A 19,069-nucleotide genomic window follows, 5' to 3' on the forward strand; every position below is an offset into this window, starting at 1 on the left:
AAGGATCTCAAGGGTGTTGATCCAGAAATCTGTCAACATACTATACCCATGAGAGATGATGAGAAACCAAGTAGACAGAGACCATGCACTTGTAATGAAACATTTTTCAGAATCAAAGAAGAGATTAAAAAACTAAAGGAAGCTGAATTCATTTACGAAATTGAACACATAGATTGGGTGTCTCCAATCGTGGTAGTACCTAAGAAGAATGGGAAATTACGAGTGTGTGTTAATCTCAAAAAGGTGAATGCAGCTACCATTAGAGACAACTTTCCTCTTCCAATAACTGAGAATGTTTTAGAATGAGTGGCAGGAAAAGAAGCTTACAGCTTCTTAGACGGATTTTTGGGATACAATCAACTTTTGGTTGACCCAAAAGATCATCATAAAACTACTTTTACAACAAAATGGGGTATATTTGCCTATCGGGTTATGCCGTTTACGTTAACTAATGCTCCAACCACGTTTCAGAGGTTGATGAGCCATGCTTTCAAAGAGCATCTTCGAAAATTCTTAGAAGTATACATGGATGATCTATGCGTACATTCACCAATCCGGGTTGATCATTTTGAACACCTCAAAAAGGTATTTGAGAAATGTTGACTTTATAGGATTTGCTTAAATTCTGAAAAGTGCACATTCATTGGAAGACAAGGAAAAATTCTTGGACATATAGTGTCTAAAAATGGCATAGCTACTGATATTGAGAAGATTCATGTCATTGCTGAATTGCCTAGACAAACAACAGTCAAGGGGGTACAGCCTTCATGGGACATTGTAAGGTCTCTACTTTCGAATTTCACACAAGTTCTATTACGTCATTTGAATTTTTTTTAAACCATTACTCATTATTTAAGATATTCAAGTTCAAGTTATGAATCGTAGGCTGAGAAAACCTAGAATTTAAAATTTACGCTACAAAATTCTGATATGTTTAGCTATATGAATCACTGATTAACTTATTGTAAGACTTAGTTACTGATTGTAGAATTTTCTTTTACCTACTTTAAAGTTAATATAAGACTGTAAAGTTTAACTTAAAAATGTAAAGTAAATTATTATTAAGGAAATAAATAAAAGAATTATAAAGACAAAAGAATACACAGGGATGACAAATGGAGGCACATGGACTCACCTGGACTCACATAGGAGGGGACAAAGTGGGACACACTGTCACATGAAAAGGAGAGGGTAGTCTTGACTAATCTTAATCAGGGGGTGCTGTGTGGCCTTATCTTTTGATGATAATGACAAAGTGGTCAAGCTGATGGGTACCACAAGGGTATAAATAGAGCATCCATGCTCACACTTTAGAAATAGAGAATGCCTCTATAGCGCTCACGAAGTGTTGCCACTTCTCTTAGAGAGAAGGCGTCCACAAACCACTAAGAGAGAAAAAACTCTAGTGGACTAATAAGGTGCGTATTAATTAAGCATTTAATTAACTTTAGAAATGATGTATGTGTGCTATCTCTTACTCTAATCTCTCTAATAGATTAGTAAGATTCAATTAGTTTTAAGAAGGATATGTGTGTATGTGTGCTATCTCTTACTCTAATCTCTCTAATAGATTAGTAAGATTCAATTAGTTTTAAGAAGGATATGTGTGTATGTGTGCTATCTCTTACTCTAATCTCTCTAATAGATTAGTAAGATTCAATTAGCTTTAAGAAGGATATGTGTGTGTGTGTGTGTGTGCTATCTTTTACTCTAATCTCTCTAATAGATTAGTAGGATTCAATTAGCATAAAGAAGGATATGTGTGTGTGTGTGTGTGTGTGTGTGTGATATCTCTTACTGTAATCTCTCTAATAGATTAGTAAGATTCAATTAGTTTTAAGAAGGATATGTGTGTGTGTGTGCTATCTCTTACTGTAATCTCTTTAATAGATTAGTAGGATTCAATTAACTTTAGGAATTACGTGTGTATATTTTCTCTTACTCTAATCTCTCTAATAGATTAGTTAGAGTCAATTAGCTTTAGAAAAGGATGTGTGTGTGTTCTCTTTTACTCTAATCTTCTAATGGATTAGTAAGATTCAATTAACTTTAGAAAAGATGTGTGTGTATGTTTTCTCTTACTCTAATCTCTCAAAGTATACCTACTCTCTCTAGTTAGTACATCTTCACTATTAACTTATGCATAGTTAATTGAAAGTTAATACATAAGAGAACTCATCACATTTTTATTATAAATGATAAAATTCTCATTCACCAATTTTATTGTCAAAATTAGATTAAGTAGAATTTTGAATAATACTAAAAATTGATTTAGTTGAAGTATAGAAATTGAAGTTAGAATTGGATTAGAAATGTGAAGCATAAAATTAATGCATTCCTAAACTTTCACTCATAGTTTACACACTTAATTTTTGATTAACTACGATTAGCAAATATTTGATGTATAGAAATTAGATGTAGAACAACAACACTAAGTGTGAATCTCAGTTGGCGAGGGTTCAAATTACAGACTCTCTTTGGAAACAAGAAGATTACTAGGGAATTGACCAATTTAAAGTTCTAAGTGTATAACATAAGTGTAGTACAAAAAAATGGCTCCAAAGCGTGCTCGAACACAAGGCGCTAATGATCATGAAGCCGGTACAAGTAACGGGGGAACTCCTACGGAACATGCTATGTCTCCACCAATTGGACCAATCGGAGCTATGGTACAGGTTAGTATTGCAGTTTCAAGTTATGCATCATTGCATATGCGAGACCATAGGAATATATTATTTACCTTATGAAAAGAAAACACGGACCGAAACCAAGGGGCTTAACCCCAAGAAACTCGGCATATCTTTGACAAGTAGGAAAGAATGTCTGGTTAAACTCGTTGCTATAGGAAAGAATGTTTGTCCAAAACCTTCGGTATGGTTTTTCTCAAGTCTCTCTACTTATTAGTGCTGGCATTATGTGGCAGTTGCCGAGGCGTGAGATGACGCCCAGGATGGCACCGCTAATGCTGTGGTGGGAGTACACCCAAATTAGCCCAGCTGGATACTACAGTTTTGTTTTGCCGTGGCGTGAGAATGACGCCTAGATTGGCACCGTTGTTGCTGTGGCGGGAGTACGTCCAGATTAGCACAACGAGTACTTGTGGAGCGGTATGGGACGCTCATGAGGACAAGGATTTTTATAAATAAAATATATACCAATCGGACATAATAGAGTCATTAGAGATTGTTAAGAGAACCTAATCCAAGGGTTGTTGGTTTAAAATTGGACGACTTCTTGTTTGACTATTGTTTGTAATACTGTTTGAAGGGCTGTTTTAATGAACCAGTATCATAAATAAAGTAAAGGAACATGTATGTTTAAGCAATGTGGTAGTAATTAGATAACAAAAGAAGGGTGAGTGTGGTGTGGAAAATGGGAGAATGATACTCCGACGGTATCATTCTATGGATGGGTGGACCCGATGAGTCGGGTAACTTTCCAACGCTGATTTTTTTTTTTCATAAATCTTAAAAGAGACAAACCTTGGCGGTTGTACTTCTGAAACATGGGAAAAATAGCGCACATGTTGGTCACTCTAAGATTTATACCTTTAGGTATAGTTGATTATAGATAGTTTTTAGATAGGGTTATGGTGGTCACGCTCCGCCATAGCGAGATAAGACCAATCCTTCACTAACGGTTCATGCTCGTAGCTACGTAGTAGCTAAGGCAATGTCCGTTGGTTTTTCTTCTCAGGATTGGAGACCTATCAAAGGTACTCCGCTCCTCTCGACAAGGGGCAGGGACCTTACACTGGTATCACAGCCTAGGTTAAAGCTTGGGGAGATTTTTAGATTGATGTTTGGATATTGAAGGATGCGAATGTTTGAAATAATAGAAGAACCTAGAAAAATTGTTTTGAGTTTTTATATGGTATTGAAGACTAAACTTTCTTGGTACAGGAAAATGTTCATTTAGCCTACTAGAAATTCCAGGTGTTCACCATCATGTTTGAAAATGCATACCAATCACCAAATTATCAGTTTCGAAAAAGGGTGATGATGATTTTGGATAGGGTGTTGCACCACCTATCCCAAGGGTGCATAGAGGATGGGGCATCAACTAGAGTCCATCTGGAGGAATCTATACCATCGATGCTGACAAGATATGGTGCATAGATACCAACCTCAAGAAACTTCGATGGGCAGAGGAGTTAAAAGTCATTGAAGTTTATCTTTTCATTGGTACTAAGAATCCGGATGCTACCATTACCTTGGGAGGAGAAAAGATATCTCAGACTCAATGGGTCTATAACCAAGTTACAAAAGTTATCCATGGTGGTAGGATTCGACCCATATGTGTATCTTGTAGCTTTCAAGGGTCAAAAGAAACTTATTATTTTGATCCTTTAGCCTATCCTTTTGTAGTCATTAAACTCAAAATATAGCGACATTACAATCCTTGTACCTAAAGACTACCAACCTTGGTAGCAAATAATGTGTATATAAATAAAGTTTGGATTAATATTATCTTTTGTTTGTATTATTGTCTGATCAAGTCTTGCCTTAAATTGGATTAAAGTTAGAGTATCCAATAAAGTTTCACTTAATCTATATTGCACAGAGTGCGGTGTACACATCTCTTCAAGAGAAAAAGCTACTTCTCAAGCAAGATAAACTTCCCTCTTTCAAAGGGAAAGGAGCCCTAGTTGAGCGCGATGCAAAAGTGTGGCTCGAAGAGATGGAGGATTATTTTGTTGCTGCTGGTACTACTCCCGATAACCAAGAAATATAGGGCTATGTTTCGTCTCATGGGGGATGACAAGCTTTGGTGGAAACAACACTGCAAAGATAGTCAAGTAGCTCAAAACACTCAAACTTAGGAAGACATTAAGTATGCTGTCAAAGAACGTTATCTTCCACCTGCACACGAATCCCTTAAGATGAATGAATTCTTCAACTTATGTCAGTTTCATCTTACAACGGAAGAATACTACTCCAAATTTGTAACTCTTAGGCGCTATGCTCCGCCAATGACCGCAGATCAACAAGTAGCCCGTTTCTACCAAGGGCTAAATGCTCCTTTAAATACACATCTAGAAGCCATGAGGCCTGTAAATTTTCAAGATGCTCTTTTAAGAGCTAAACCCTTAGCTAAAGATATGTCAAACTCTCAAAGGGTATGAAATGGAAATACAAGGAATGCTGGAAGAAGAGGACGGCCTATGATGTGGAACCAAAGGCAAGCTCACCCAGTTCACCAAACTCATCCAATAGTTGCAGCTTCAACAAATGGAGCTCAAAATGCAGATCTTAGATGCTATGAATGCAATGAGCTACAACATTTCAGGAATGTATGTCCTAGGCGAGTCTCCGCAACAAATACACCTAACGAGCCAGAGGGCGAGGCCAAATAATAAATCATGGAGGAAGAAATGGAGGACGAGGTCGAGGGCGCGGAATGGCTGCCAAAGTCAATGCAATCATAGGAGAACCAACATTGAGAGAAGAACAAGAGGAAAGAGCAACTCTACATGCTGCAATTGATAACCCAAGAGCAAGACAACAATATGCTGTCATTCAAACACCTACAAATCACCAAGGTGAAAAATTTGAGCTTCTTATTGATTGTGGTAGTACTCATTCTTTCTTTTCACCTAAATGTTTAAGGAGGTTAGGACTTAATCAACACCCTGCAAGAAAGATGAGAGTTGAATTAGCCAATGGAAAGGAGGTGTTATCTCAGTACACTGTGGAAAAAATAGTTGGTAGAATACTCTACTTCTGCTACTTTTCGAACCTTACCCATAAGAATCTATGACGGAATTCTTGGAATGGATTGGTTATAATGCCAATATCCATTGTGCCCAAGGAAGTGTTACTTTTGTGGACAACCAAGGTCAAGAAGTCACTATTCAAGGCCATAATGGACGACCAAAAGCTTACTTGCTCAAAGCTAATCGTCTTTTGAAAGGCTTACGCAAGGGTCAACAAATTTTTGTAGTCAAGCTAAACAAAGTAGAAAAATATTCTTCCAACCCTGAGCCAATATGGCTAGAAGAATTTTCGGATGTTTTCCCCGCTGAACTTTCTGAACTACCACCACCTAGGGAGGTATACTATGAAATCAAAATTTTTCCAGGTAGTGAACTAGTCTCAAGAGCGCCGTACAAGATGTCACTTCCAGAGGCTATAGAACTCAAGGAGCAGCTCAAGCAGTTGATTGAGCAAGGGTTTATCTGACCTAGTACATATCCATAGGGTGCACCTGTTCTCTTCCAAGAGAAAAAGGATGGCTCTCTTCGACTTTGCATAGATTATAGGGGCTTAAATCAGGTTACCATCAAGAATAAATATCCAATTCCTCGTATTGATGACATGCTGGACAGATTACATGGAGCCAAAATATTCACAAAGATCGATCTTCGATCTGGCTATCATCAAATTCGAATCCAGGAGGCTGATATCTCCAAAACAGCTTTCAACACTCGTTATGGTCATTACGAATTTACAATGATGGCTTTCGGACTTTGATGATATCTTAATTTATTCCAAATCAGAGGAAGAGCATGAAGCACATGTTAGAAAAGTGTTAGAGCTTTTACGCCGAAATAAGCTGTATGCAAAGAAAAGCAAATGTACCTTCTTTACCCCTAAGGTCTGTTACTTAGGGTTTATCATTTCACATGGAGGAGTCTCTGTTGACCCTGACAAAGTCAAAGATATTGTGGAATGGCCTCAACCCACTTCACAAACCGAAGTCAGAGGGTTCTTAGGTATCACAAGGTGGTACAGGATCTTTGTAAAGGACTATGCTCTTAAAGATCCACCACTAACCGACTTGCTAAAGAAAGGAGCTACGATACTTTGGAAAGAAAAACATGAAGCTTGCTTCAAAGAGCTTAAGGATTATCTTGCTTCAGAACCTCTCTTAAAACTTTCAAACTTCACCCAAGAATTCAAGGTGATCACAGATGCTAGTAACCTTGCATTAGGAGGAGTCCTTACTCAAGAAGGGAGGCCTGTAGCTCATACTTCTCAAAATCTTAGGATTCATGAAGTGAATTATTGCTAGCAGTTATTCATGCTCTCAAGCTATGGAGACATTATCTATTGGGATGCAAATTCCAGTTGGTAACAGATCACAAGAGCCTTAAGTGGATTGTTACCCAACCTAACCTTAACATGAGACAGAGGAGATGGATAGAGCTCATGCACGAATATGATTTTGATATTAAATTTAGACCAGGTAAGGATAATGTTGTGGCAAATGCCCTAAGCCGTAAAGCTTTTCTGGGGGCAATTTCCATGGCTAACAACCCTATTCTAGACAAGGTATCGGATGCTGCTGTTAGAGATGCAGATTACTAGATGCTTGCTAGTATCCTACGTGAAGAGAGGGTATCATCAAATCAGCCTAAACCTCTACATTACTCCTTAGAAGATGGGAAATTTTACTATAGGAATCGACTATGCATACCTAAGGATTCTACCCTAAGGAATGCTATCCTATATGAATCACATGATGACCCAACTTTAGGACATCCAGGTTATGCCAAAACCATCAATGCAATTCGCAGAAGTTACTATTGGCAAGGTATGAAGGGTGATGTCCTTCGCTATGTCAAGCAGTGTTTGTCAAAGGATTAAGGAAGAGAGACTAAAGATGCCAGGTAAATTACATCCTTTAGATATTCCCCAAATGAAATGGGAATGTATTAGCATGGACTTTATCACCGGGTTTCCTTCTGTTCAAGTTGGCTATGATTCAATCATGGTCATAGTCGACTTGCTTACTAAAGTGGCTCACTTAATCCCAGTCAAGACAACCTTTACAGCTCCAGATATTGCTCGTCTATTTGTGAAGGAGGTTTTCAGAATTCATGGTTTACCCAAGAGGATTGTCAGCGATCGTGATGCCAAGTTTACTTCAAATTTTTGGGTATCATTGTTTCAAGCTATTGGAACCCATTTATGTTTTAGTACTTATTATCATCCTCAAACTGATGGCCAAACTGAAAGAGTTAATCAAGTAATTGAAGACATCCTCAGAAACTAATGCAATAGAGAACCTCGCAAGTGGATTCAATACCTACCCTTGGTAGAGTATGCATACAATTCCTCTACTCATAGAAGTATTGAAATGACACCTTTTAATGCTCTTTATGGTCAAGAATGTTTATCACCTCTCAAATTTTCTGACCCCACTATAAGGGTAGAAGCCTCTAAGAAAATGCTTGAAGAAATGGAAGCTCAAACCAAAGCTATTCGAAGGGATATTCAAGCGTCTCAAGATCGACAAAAGAAGTACACCAACTTAAAAAGATCTGATCGTATTTTCAAAGAAGGTGACAAAGTTTTCTTACGAGTAAAGCCCAAAAGAAGCAATTTGTCTCTCGGAAGGTATAAGAAGCTTAGCTACCGATATTGTGGACCTTACGAAATAATCAAGGTTGTAAGTGATCAAGCTTATAGACTAAAACTCCCTTGTCATCTCAAAGTGCATGATGTATTTCATGTAAGTCTATTAAAATCTTATGTATATAACCCTGACCATGTCCTTGATGATGAGCAAATCTTTTTACCTGCTCAAGATGTTCTACAACCCTGATACTATCCTAGAAACTCGGGAGAGAAAGCTTAGGAATAGATCCATCAAAGAACATCTTATCCTATGGAAGGATTTCCCTATAGAAGATGCTACTTGGGAAGATGAGACAACCCTTCTTAAGGATTACCCTTCACTGTTCTTGAGATAAGGGCATCTCAAATTCTAAGTTGGGGAGATTGTAAGGTCTCTACTTTCGAATTTCACACAAGTTCTATTACGCATTTGAAATTTTTTTAATCATCACTCATTATTTAAGATATTCGAGTTCAAATTATGAATCGTAGGTTGAGAAAACCTAGAATTTAAAATTTACGCTACAAAATTCTGACATGTTTAGCTATATGAATCACTGATTAACTTATTGTAAGACCTAGTTATTACTGATTGTAGAATTTTCTTTTACTACTGTAAAGTTAATATAAGACTGTAAAGTTTAACTTAAAACTGTAAAATAAATTATCATTAAGGAAATAAATAAAATAATTATAAAGACAAAAGAATACACAGGGATGACAAATGAAGGCACATGGACTAACCTGGACTCACATAGGAGGGGACAAAGTGGGACACACTGTCACATGAAAAGGAGAGGCTAGTCTTGACTAATCTTAATGAGAGGGGGGCTGTGTGGCCTTATCTTTTGATGATAATGACAAAGTGGTCAAGCTGATGGGTACCACAAGGGTACCAAAAACGCGTGTATGATTTTTAAAAAAATAATAAAATAATAAAAAATATTTTTCTTGAGAAAAAAAAAGTTGGATGTTTTCTTTTCTGCTATAAATAGAGCATCCATGCTCACACTTTAGACATAGAGATTGCCTCTATAGCGCTCACGAAGTGCTGCCACTTCTCTTAGAGAGAATGCGTCCACAAACCACTAAGAGAGCAAAAACTCTAGAGGACTAATAAGGTTCGTAGTAATTAAGCATTCAATTAAATTTAGGAATGATGTATGTGTGCTATCTCTTACTCTAATCTCTCTAATAGATTAGTAAGATTCAATTAGCTATGTGTGTGTGTGCGCTATCTCTTACTCTAATCTCTCTAATAGATTAGTAAGATTCAATTAGTTTTAAGAAGGATGTGTCTATGTGTGCTATCTCTTACTCTAGTCTCTCTAATAGATTAGTAAGATTCAATTAGCTTTAAGAAGGATATGTGTGTGTGTGTGTGTGTGTGTGTGTGTGTGCTATCTTTTACTCTAATCTCTCTAATAGATTAGTAGGATTCAATTAGCATAAAGAAGGATATGTGTGTGTGTGTGCTATCTCTTACTGTAATCTCTCTAATAGATTAGTAAGATTCAATTAGTTTTAAGAAAGATATGTGTGTCTGTGTGCTATCTCTTATTGTAATCTCTTTAATAGATTAGTAGGATTCAATTAACTTTAGAAATTATATGTGTGTATGTTTTCTCTTCCTCTAATCTCTCTAATAGATTAGTAAGAGTCAATTAGCTTTAGAAAAGGATGTGTGTGTGTTCTCTTTTACTCTAATCTTCTAATGGATTAGTAAGATTCAATTAACTTTAGAAAAGATGTGTGTGTATGTTTTCTCTTACTCTAATCTCTCAAAGTATACCTACTCTCTCTAGTTAGTACATCTTCACTATTAACTTATGCATAGTTAATTGAAAGTTAATACATAAGAGAACTCATCACATTCTTATTATAAATGATGAAATTCTCATTCACCAATTTTATTGTCAAAATTAGATTAAGTAGAATTTTGAATAATACTAAAAATTGATTTAGTTGAAGTATAGAAATTGAAGTTAGAATTGGATTAGAAATGTGAAGCATAAAATTAATTCATTCCTAAACTTTCACTCATAGTTTACACACTTAATTTTTGATTAATTACGATTAGCAAATATTTGATGTATAGAAATTAGATGTAGAACAACAACACTAAGTGTGAATCCGAGTTGGCGAGGGTTCAAATTACAGACTCTCTTTGGAAACAAGAAGATTACTAGGGAAATTGACCAATTTAAAGTTCTAAGTGTATAACATAAGTGTAGTACAAAAAAATGGCTCCAAAGCGTGCTCGAACACAAGGCGCTAATGATCATGAAGCCGATACAAGTAACGGGGGAACTCCTACGGAACATGCTATGTCTCCACCAATTGGACCAATCGGAGCTATGGTACAGGTTAGTATTGCAGTTTCAAGTTATGCATCATTGCATATGCGAGACCATAGGAATATATTATTCACCTTATGAAAAGAAAACACGGACCGAAACCAAGGGGCTTAACCCCAAGAAACTCGGCATATCTTTGACAAGTAGGAAAGAATGTCTGGTTAAACTCGTTGCTATAGGAAAGAATGTTTGTCCAAAACCTTCGGTATGGTTTTTCTCAAGTCTCTCTACTTATTAGCGCTGGAATTATGTGGCAGTTGCCGAGGCGTGAGATGATTCCAAGGATGGCACCGCTGATGCTGTGGTGGGAGTACATCCAGATTAACCCAGCTGGATACTGCAGTTGTTTTTTGCCATGGCGTGAGGATGACGCCCAGATTGGCACCGTTGTTGCTGTGAACTGGAGTACGTCCAGATTAGCACAACGAGTACTTGTCGAGCTGTATGGGACATTCATGAGGAGAAGGATTTTTATAAATAAAATATATACCGATCGGACATAATAGCGCCAGTAGAGATTCTTAAGAGAACCTAATCCAAGGGTTGTTGGTTTAAAAATGGACGACTTCTTGTTTGACTATTGTTTGTAATACTGTTTGAAGGGCTGTTTTAACGAACCAGTATCATAAATAAAGTAAAGGAATATGTATGTTTAAGCAGTGTGGTAGTAATTAGATAACAAAAGAAGGGTGAGTGTGGTGTGGAAAGTGGGAGAATGATACCCCGACGGTATCATTCTATGGACGGGTGGAGCCGATGAGTTGGGTAACTTTCCAACGCTATAATTTTTTTTTAATTTGTCATAAATCTTAAAAGAGACAAACCTTGGCGGCTGTGCTTCTGAAACATGGGAAAAAAAGCGAACAGGTTGGTCACTCTAAGATTTATACCTTTAGGTATAGTTGATTATAGATAGTTTTTAGATAGGGTTATGGTGGTCACGCTCCGCCATAGCGAGATAGGACCAATCTGTCATAATAATCAATATCTAATTCTCCTAAATGATTTTCTCATATTAAACTGATCATTTAATGTGGGGAAGTGCCAAGGGAGAAAAAGCTAGAATATTGGTTAAGTTAGCAGACCGGCCACAGTAGGGATCGAAAGGAGGGAAAATAGGGATCCAAAGGGGGGGCCATCTGCAAAAGAGCCATGTGAAACAACGGGCTAAAAAGACCCTAAGGTTCAGCCCATTAAGACTTCCAAAATGCTAAGGTTCCAAAATTCAAAGGTTGTGTCCAAAGGTCAACCTTAGGGAAAATTGGATGCTTAGTGTGTGTCCAAAAAGTCTTTCTACATCCCTACATGGGAGGGGGCGAGCCCCAAAGCTAGGGGATGAGAGAGAAAGCCATACACACACACACAGGCTCCCTTTACACAAAGGGAATGAGGGACACATGTCAGCTCCCTAGGCCAGATGCCCACAAGGTATGCCCAATTCCTATTGGAAGACCCTTGAAGTGGACCAATGAGAATTAGGCTAGAGTAAATCTAGTTTAATTAATTTAAAAACATTTAATAAAAGAACCCAATAAGAATTAAGTGTCCTAGAAGACTATTGGGCAGTCTCCCAAAGGGTCCAATGAGCATTCAGGAGCCCCATGGCTTACCTGATTCCTATTGGCCAGGAGGCAAAGGGGTCCAATGAGAGTTTAGTTTAATTATTTAATTATCTAAAGCTCTCACAAAAGGGGAAAGGGGGACACATGTCAGAAGGCTATCACTTATGCTGCTTAATCCCTATTGGCTTGACCTGGGGAGGTCCAATGAGGCAAAAGCCAGACTAACATAGCAGCTAGGGCTCGCCCAAGAGAGAGGGGGGGGCTGATTTTTGCTTGGCATTGACACACACACTCTCACACTTGACCATGTGTGAAGGGAAAATACTCTATCTCCTCCCAAGCTTTAATGGAGAGCTCATCATCTACTCCAAGCTTGTGAGATAGAAGCCTACATCAACACTCTCTTGGCATGTGGATGCAAATCCAACCAAGAGCCAAGCTCCAATGCATGCTCATCTTCTCTACCAAGCTAATTACTAAGCTAAGCTATGCTAATATGAGTGATTATGTGAGGAGATGTACTTCTTTCTCGTAAGATACTTCTTTTTCCTCTCAATCTACTCTCATACCCTGCTAGCTCTCACCATCTTCGAAGGTGTGTGAGGTCTTGGGTCTGAGAACGGGGATAATTCAAGTTGTGTTTGATTAAGTGTTTTGCTTGGTGTATGAAGCTTCCATCTTCATTGCACTAGCTAGTCTTGAAGGAACACAAAGAATTGTATTGTACAATGTCTCTCTTGATGGGAGAAACCATAATACAAAGCCTTTTGGAGGGGGGACCGGCTCCATGCAAATCCGGTCCTCAACTGTTGTCAATAGCTTAATTGCTCTCTCTTTTGAAAGTATTGTCGATGCTATCTAACTAGGTGTTATGCTTTTTGTTGCTCTCTCCACCCAAGCACTCTTGTAATTCTCATTAGGAATCAACTCTAATGAAATGCTCACTATGTTCATGCTAATTTCCGCTACACATAAGATTTTAGGCCATTAAATGTTACAAATCCTTCACTAATGGTTCATGCTCGTAGCTACGTAGTAGCTAAGGAAATGTCCGTTGGTTTTTCTTCTCAGGACTGGAGACCTATCAAAGGTACTCCGCTCCTCTCGACAAGGAGCAGGGACCTCACAGACATTGTGGATATTACCGACTGTTCATCTACATGTATGCTATAATTGCAAAACCCATGTATAGCTTGATTACGTACTTTGAATGGACCGAGGCATGTGAAGAATCCTTCATGAAGCTTAAGCAAGCTCTCACCGCAGCTCCAATATTGAAAGCACCAGATTGGGATAAGGTATTCCACGTACATGTAGATGCTTCAAACTTTGCTATTGGTTGTATACTAGCCCAACCAAGAGATGGAAAAATTGACTTTCCTATTTCTTATGCTAGCCGATAATTGAACATGGCAGAAAAGAATTACACCACCATCGAAAGAGAAGGACTAGGAATGATCTATGCCGTTAAAAAGTATAGACATTACCTATTAGACAACAAGTTTGTGTTCTTTGTGGACCACCAAGCTTTGTTGTATTTGGTCAGCAAGCCATGCAGCACAGGGAGAATAGTGAGATGGTTCATCATTCTTCTCAAATTTGATTTCACTGTGGTTGCAAAAAAAGGCACTACACATCAATGAGTAGATCATTTGTCAAGGATTGTTTCAGGGGAATCACCTAAAGGGGTAGACGATGATCTACCAGATGCCTATTTGTTCTCCGTGGAAATGATACCTAAATGTTCGGAAAACATTGTGTCATTGATGAAAATAGCTCAAGTAGATTCACAAATACCACTGCCTATCACAATTGATTTAATCGAGCAATCGGCTATGTATCAGTTACTAGCTGGAAGGCTATATAAAAGAAATCAAAATGGGATATTGCTTTTATGCATTAACCCTGAAGAAAAGGAACATGTAGCTTTGGGCTTACTGCCCCTAGCAGGTACTAAATTCTTGGTAAAGTTTTCTTTTCAGATAATCCCACTTGTGGCCACCTTCCGTGCCATCTTCTATGGTTGTAATGCAGGATATGCTAGGCATGAGGACTCTTAAGATCTTGTGCATTCTCCATGTCCTTAGCTCATGTTTGAATACTCACTATTTATTCGTTCATGGTCTTTATTTAAAACAAGAAGCCTAACCTTGTAATGTATTTTACTAGTTAATTACCTTCACACAGGCACATTCACAATGCACTTCACATTATTCTTTTACACCCATTCCGAGGACCCCTACCTACACACCACATTTATGAAGACCCACCTTCACTTGTAGACCAAGAAGAGCAACTAATCCCTGACAAAATAGTTGATCACGAGACCACCACTACACGCACTGGCATGGTTTATAACCGTTATCTTTTGACTTTCAAGGGCCACCCTAGAGAGGATGCCAAATGATGCCTGAAAAGTTTTTTTGCAACTTTCCCGACCTTCTCCACACTTTCCATCACTCACGGTCTAGTTGATTTCTCTATTGAGCAACTAAGGACAATTGCTATCCCTGGTGGGAGGGATGTTACGAGACTGGACACCCTCCTGTTGTAGTGGTTAGCTGCAATTGGGATAGTTGGCGTAATGGTTAATTATGTGTTGTCTATTTATTTTACTAATTGAGTTGATGAAGAGGCGACGGCAATTACTCTTGGCCATTTTATAATTGCATAGTATCTTAGAACATCATTTCAATAAGCCACTATGGCTCTGTAAATAGTTGTAGTGGGAACTCCCCTTATGGGTCATGCAAGAACTAATGAGTTTCACTCATTTATAAAAGTGAAGTGTTTGTAAAAGAGGGGCCTCAATTTTTGGCACCTTAAACTCAAAATAATATATTAAATACCAACTCCACAAGAGAGGTGCCGTGGAGTTTGAGGCTAGATTTAGGCCTTTCTCTTGCAGATTCTCTTATCTACTCTCTTATGCTATGGTTATTTGCTGTGTAATCTCTAATCTAGTCTCCATGTCTTATACATCTCTTACACTCTCTTACAAGCATGTCTATGTCAATTCTATGTTTACCATGTGTGTGTGTGTGTCATAGTCTAGGTGAGTGTGTGTGCTTGGAAATTGGAAGAAGAGGTGGACAGGTTGATGGTGATTTCTTGGAAGCTTGTGTTGAATTGTTTAAGCGGTCGATCTCTCCCTCTTCTCCCAACAATGGGGCCAAACGCCAAATCAAGCCCCTAGGTGTGTGTATATAAGTAGAAATAGCCATTTTTTGGGCAAAATATTGGTAAAACGGAGAAATCCGGCCATAAAAATTGCATGTGAGTGTATATAATGTTTTGAGGTGATGTTTTTGATTTATTATGATTTCTGGGGATTTTTTGGGTTTGATTTGCTATTTTCCTATTAATTTTGCTAATTTTCGGTAGAAAAACTTCAAAAATACAAAAAGCAGGTGAAAAACAGTCGTAATGAAAAACAAAAAATATAGGGGTGATCAGTGACTATAGGAAAACCTATGGTACAGTGGGGGTGCAATTATGAAACTGGAGCGGAAAGCGTGTTTTGGCTAGATTTTGACCGAAATACCAAATTTCTGGTAAACGGGGCAAATGGAGTCCAAATCAAGAAATTTTTGAGCCTAAACCGCATCTTGCAAGATGTTGGGAGCACATGTCAAATTTCATGAAAAGTGGTTCGGGGACCTCCATTATAAGAAATTTTCACTTCATTTTTAGCTCATTTCCACTATTCACCTTTGAGAGAGAGTTTCTGCCACCTAGAGCGAGCAGAACTTCCAGCAGCTTCTACGACGTGCACGACTACCCGACGGGCTTCAGACATGAGAGGTAGGCTCACCACCTTGAGCTTTTCGCGCATGTTTGTCGTTTTGTCGCGAACACTAGCATAGGGTTCACACACAAAGCGGACAGTGGAGACCTACAACTAGAAGTGGCCACCTAACGGCTAACCCAAAAGCAACGAGACTTCATCGGCAGCTTACCCTAGCATAGAAGACCAGTCTTGGATGTCCAAAGGCAGTAGAAAACCATCGGGAAAAATCCTAATTCTTAGAATCTCGCAAGAGGCCACCAAATGGGAAATCGGCGGAAAGGCGTCCAAATGCTACCAAAATTCATGGGTAGGAGCATCTCGACATGCTTGACAAGTCTATGTAGCCCACATGACCAAAAAGTGACCCGAAGTGGCACTAAAATTCAGAAACGGCATAAGACACACAAAGCGTCAAATAGCTCTCGCGGCCAAACCGCATGTCCGTTTGCCACCAAACTTCACGAGCGGCTTTCCTAGACCATCAACAACCAAGTCCTATGGTGGTAGACCACCACAAATCATCGAAGACATGCAAAATCAACCACGGGTGCTTCTACAGCGACAAATTGCCAAATGGAGCTCCGGTGAAGCCAAAGTCGACAAAAACCATACGGCAAGGATCCCCAAGGGATCGGGAAGCTATGGAGACCAACATCAAGAAATTTCATCGCCAAAAAGCACTCCAAAAGTCAGAAAACGGCTCGGGGCTCTTAAATCCACACAAGGAGTTACTTTCTATCCATTTGACTTTTTTGGTGAAATTAGGCTTAAAAGGGACTAAGGGCAGGCATTAGTGACAGTTTCCATGAAAAAATCATCAGGAGACATCCTACGCGTAGGATGTCTCAAGGCCATTTTTGGGCACAGAACCCAACATTTCTCGTCACACACATTTTCTGAATAGCCTTTACATGCTACCCATCAAGTTTCATCACATTTGGACCAACATTGACCTCATATGCATGAAAAAACACAAAGTTAGGGCATAGAGGCAATAATGGGCCATAGACCTACCAAATCTTGTCCAAATCACATGAAACTTGCACAACACATTCATGAGCACATAGCCAACCAATGTGTGGTCACCTGCAAGAAATGATGAAGTAGACATCCTACGCGTAGGATGTCTATTTGACATTTTTGGCCTACAGAGGGTATTTTTACATTCCAGATCTTTTCTTATCACCTTCAAGAGCTCATATATCAAGTTTGAAGCCATTCTAATCAAATTTGACCCCCAACACCTTCAAGATACACTTTTTGAGCCCAAAAACACTACACAGGGTCTTACCAACATCAATTCATGTCCAAATCAAAATCCAAGAGCATGGCCATGTTCCACATGCCAAGGACTACCCACAGAACAAAACCCAAGCCATTTTGATGAAATAGACATCCTACGCGTAGGATGTCTCCAACATGTTTTTGAACTTCTGTGCAAAGAATGACATCATGGGAGCCATTACCATGGTGCAAGGAGCCCATATATCAGTTTTCAACCCATTTGGACATCAATTGCTACCAGTTGTGGAGAGTCTACCCAATTGGTGATGTAAAGCCTGAATCAGCACATAGCCATGTTGTACAGGCCAAGGACCACCAGCATGTCAAGTATCACCCAAATCTAATGAAAAAGACATCCTACGTGTAGGATGTCTAACTGAAATTTTTTGGCCAAAATTGCACTGTGAAGTGAGCACATGCACAGTTTCACAAGTTCCTTTTAAGTTTTATTTTCAATTTTCAAGTCATTTGGATAATTAAAACTTAGTTTCTCAGCTGATATGGAAAAAACGCTAACTTCGGACTACTGAGTGCAAGAGGATGGCAGCCGCAAAGTCACCGGCAAAGAAGAAGAGGATGACCATAAAGGATTACCTAGAAGAGGTAGAGCCCTTCGTCATACCAGAAGGAACTCTAAAGCCAACCAAGACATGGATCCAAGAAGATCTACTAGAGTCCAAGATCTAAAGATTTACCAGGGCGTGTTCAAAGACACCAAAGGAAATGTGACAGAGCTACCAATGCTACCGCAGGAAGAGACGAAGTAAAGGTGTACACAGAAAAGAAAGCCAACTACACCTTTGAAGACATTGCCAACCCTAAAGTGGCAATCATGAGTCAGCTGTACAATCAATATTTCCATATGTGTACAAAGCGGCCACAAAAGTACAGGATGCCGCCTGCAACAATTGCCACAACATTCACCTGGGCAATGCAGAAAAGCAAGCCGAAGGTAATCAATTATGCAGCTTATGTACATGATAATCTGGTGAAGATGGGCAACAAGAACCCCACATACATCGTGTCGGGTGAGCTAATCACGAAGGTGATTTATGGAGCATTGCACGCCAAGGGAAGATGGCCCGACCCTCCATCACAGAACGACTAGCTGAGGCTCAAGGAAGACGAACAGCCAAAAACACCGAGGGTGGCAACCCGTTTAAAACTCCGGTTAGAAACCGTGCAAGAAGAGCAGCCAGAGCTGAAGAAGGGAAAGAAGGAATCTCCCCAAGTGCCAGTAAAAGAGACGAAATCACAGAAAGAGGCACGGCTAGAGTGTCTGATGGAAAGCTTCACGGCAGAAAGAGCCCTCAAAGGAGATTTAGACGAGCCATCTCTAGAAGCAATGTCGAGATCATCCCGAAGGGTGCACAGAAACATATTCGACGATTATATTTTGAATTTTGAGATTCTGGATGCCACGGCAGAAAATATCCCACATGTACCATTTACAGAAGAGGAAGTGGAGCAAGTCCAACGGCAACCGCTAGAGGAGCAAGAAGGCCAAGAGAGAGAAAGGAAGACAAAGGCAGACAGAGATTTCAAGAAAAAGCCGACAACTCCACCGTCCATCCCTGAGTCCAGCCCACCATCCTCACCACCTCCTCGTAGCCCTCCACAAGAAGATAAAGAGGAGCAAGACAAACCAGAAGACCAAGAAGAGTCAAAGCAAAAACAAAGCCAGGAGCAAGAACCAAAGGAAGAGGCTAAGCCTAAAAGTGAGCAGCCAGAGCC

This window comes from Adiantum capillus-veneris, chromosome 8 (assembly GCF_014529385.1).
Source record: "Adiantum capillus-veneris isolate H3 chromosome 8, ASM1452938v2, whole genome shotgun sequence".
Lineage (NCBI taxonomy): Eukaryota > Viridiplantae > Streptophyta > Polypodiopsida > Polypodiales > Pteridaceae > Adiantum > Adiantum capillus-veneris.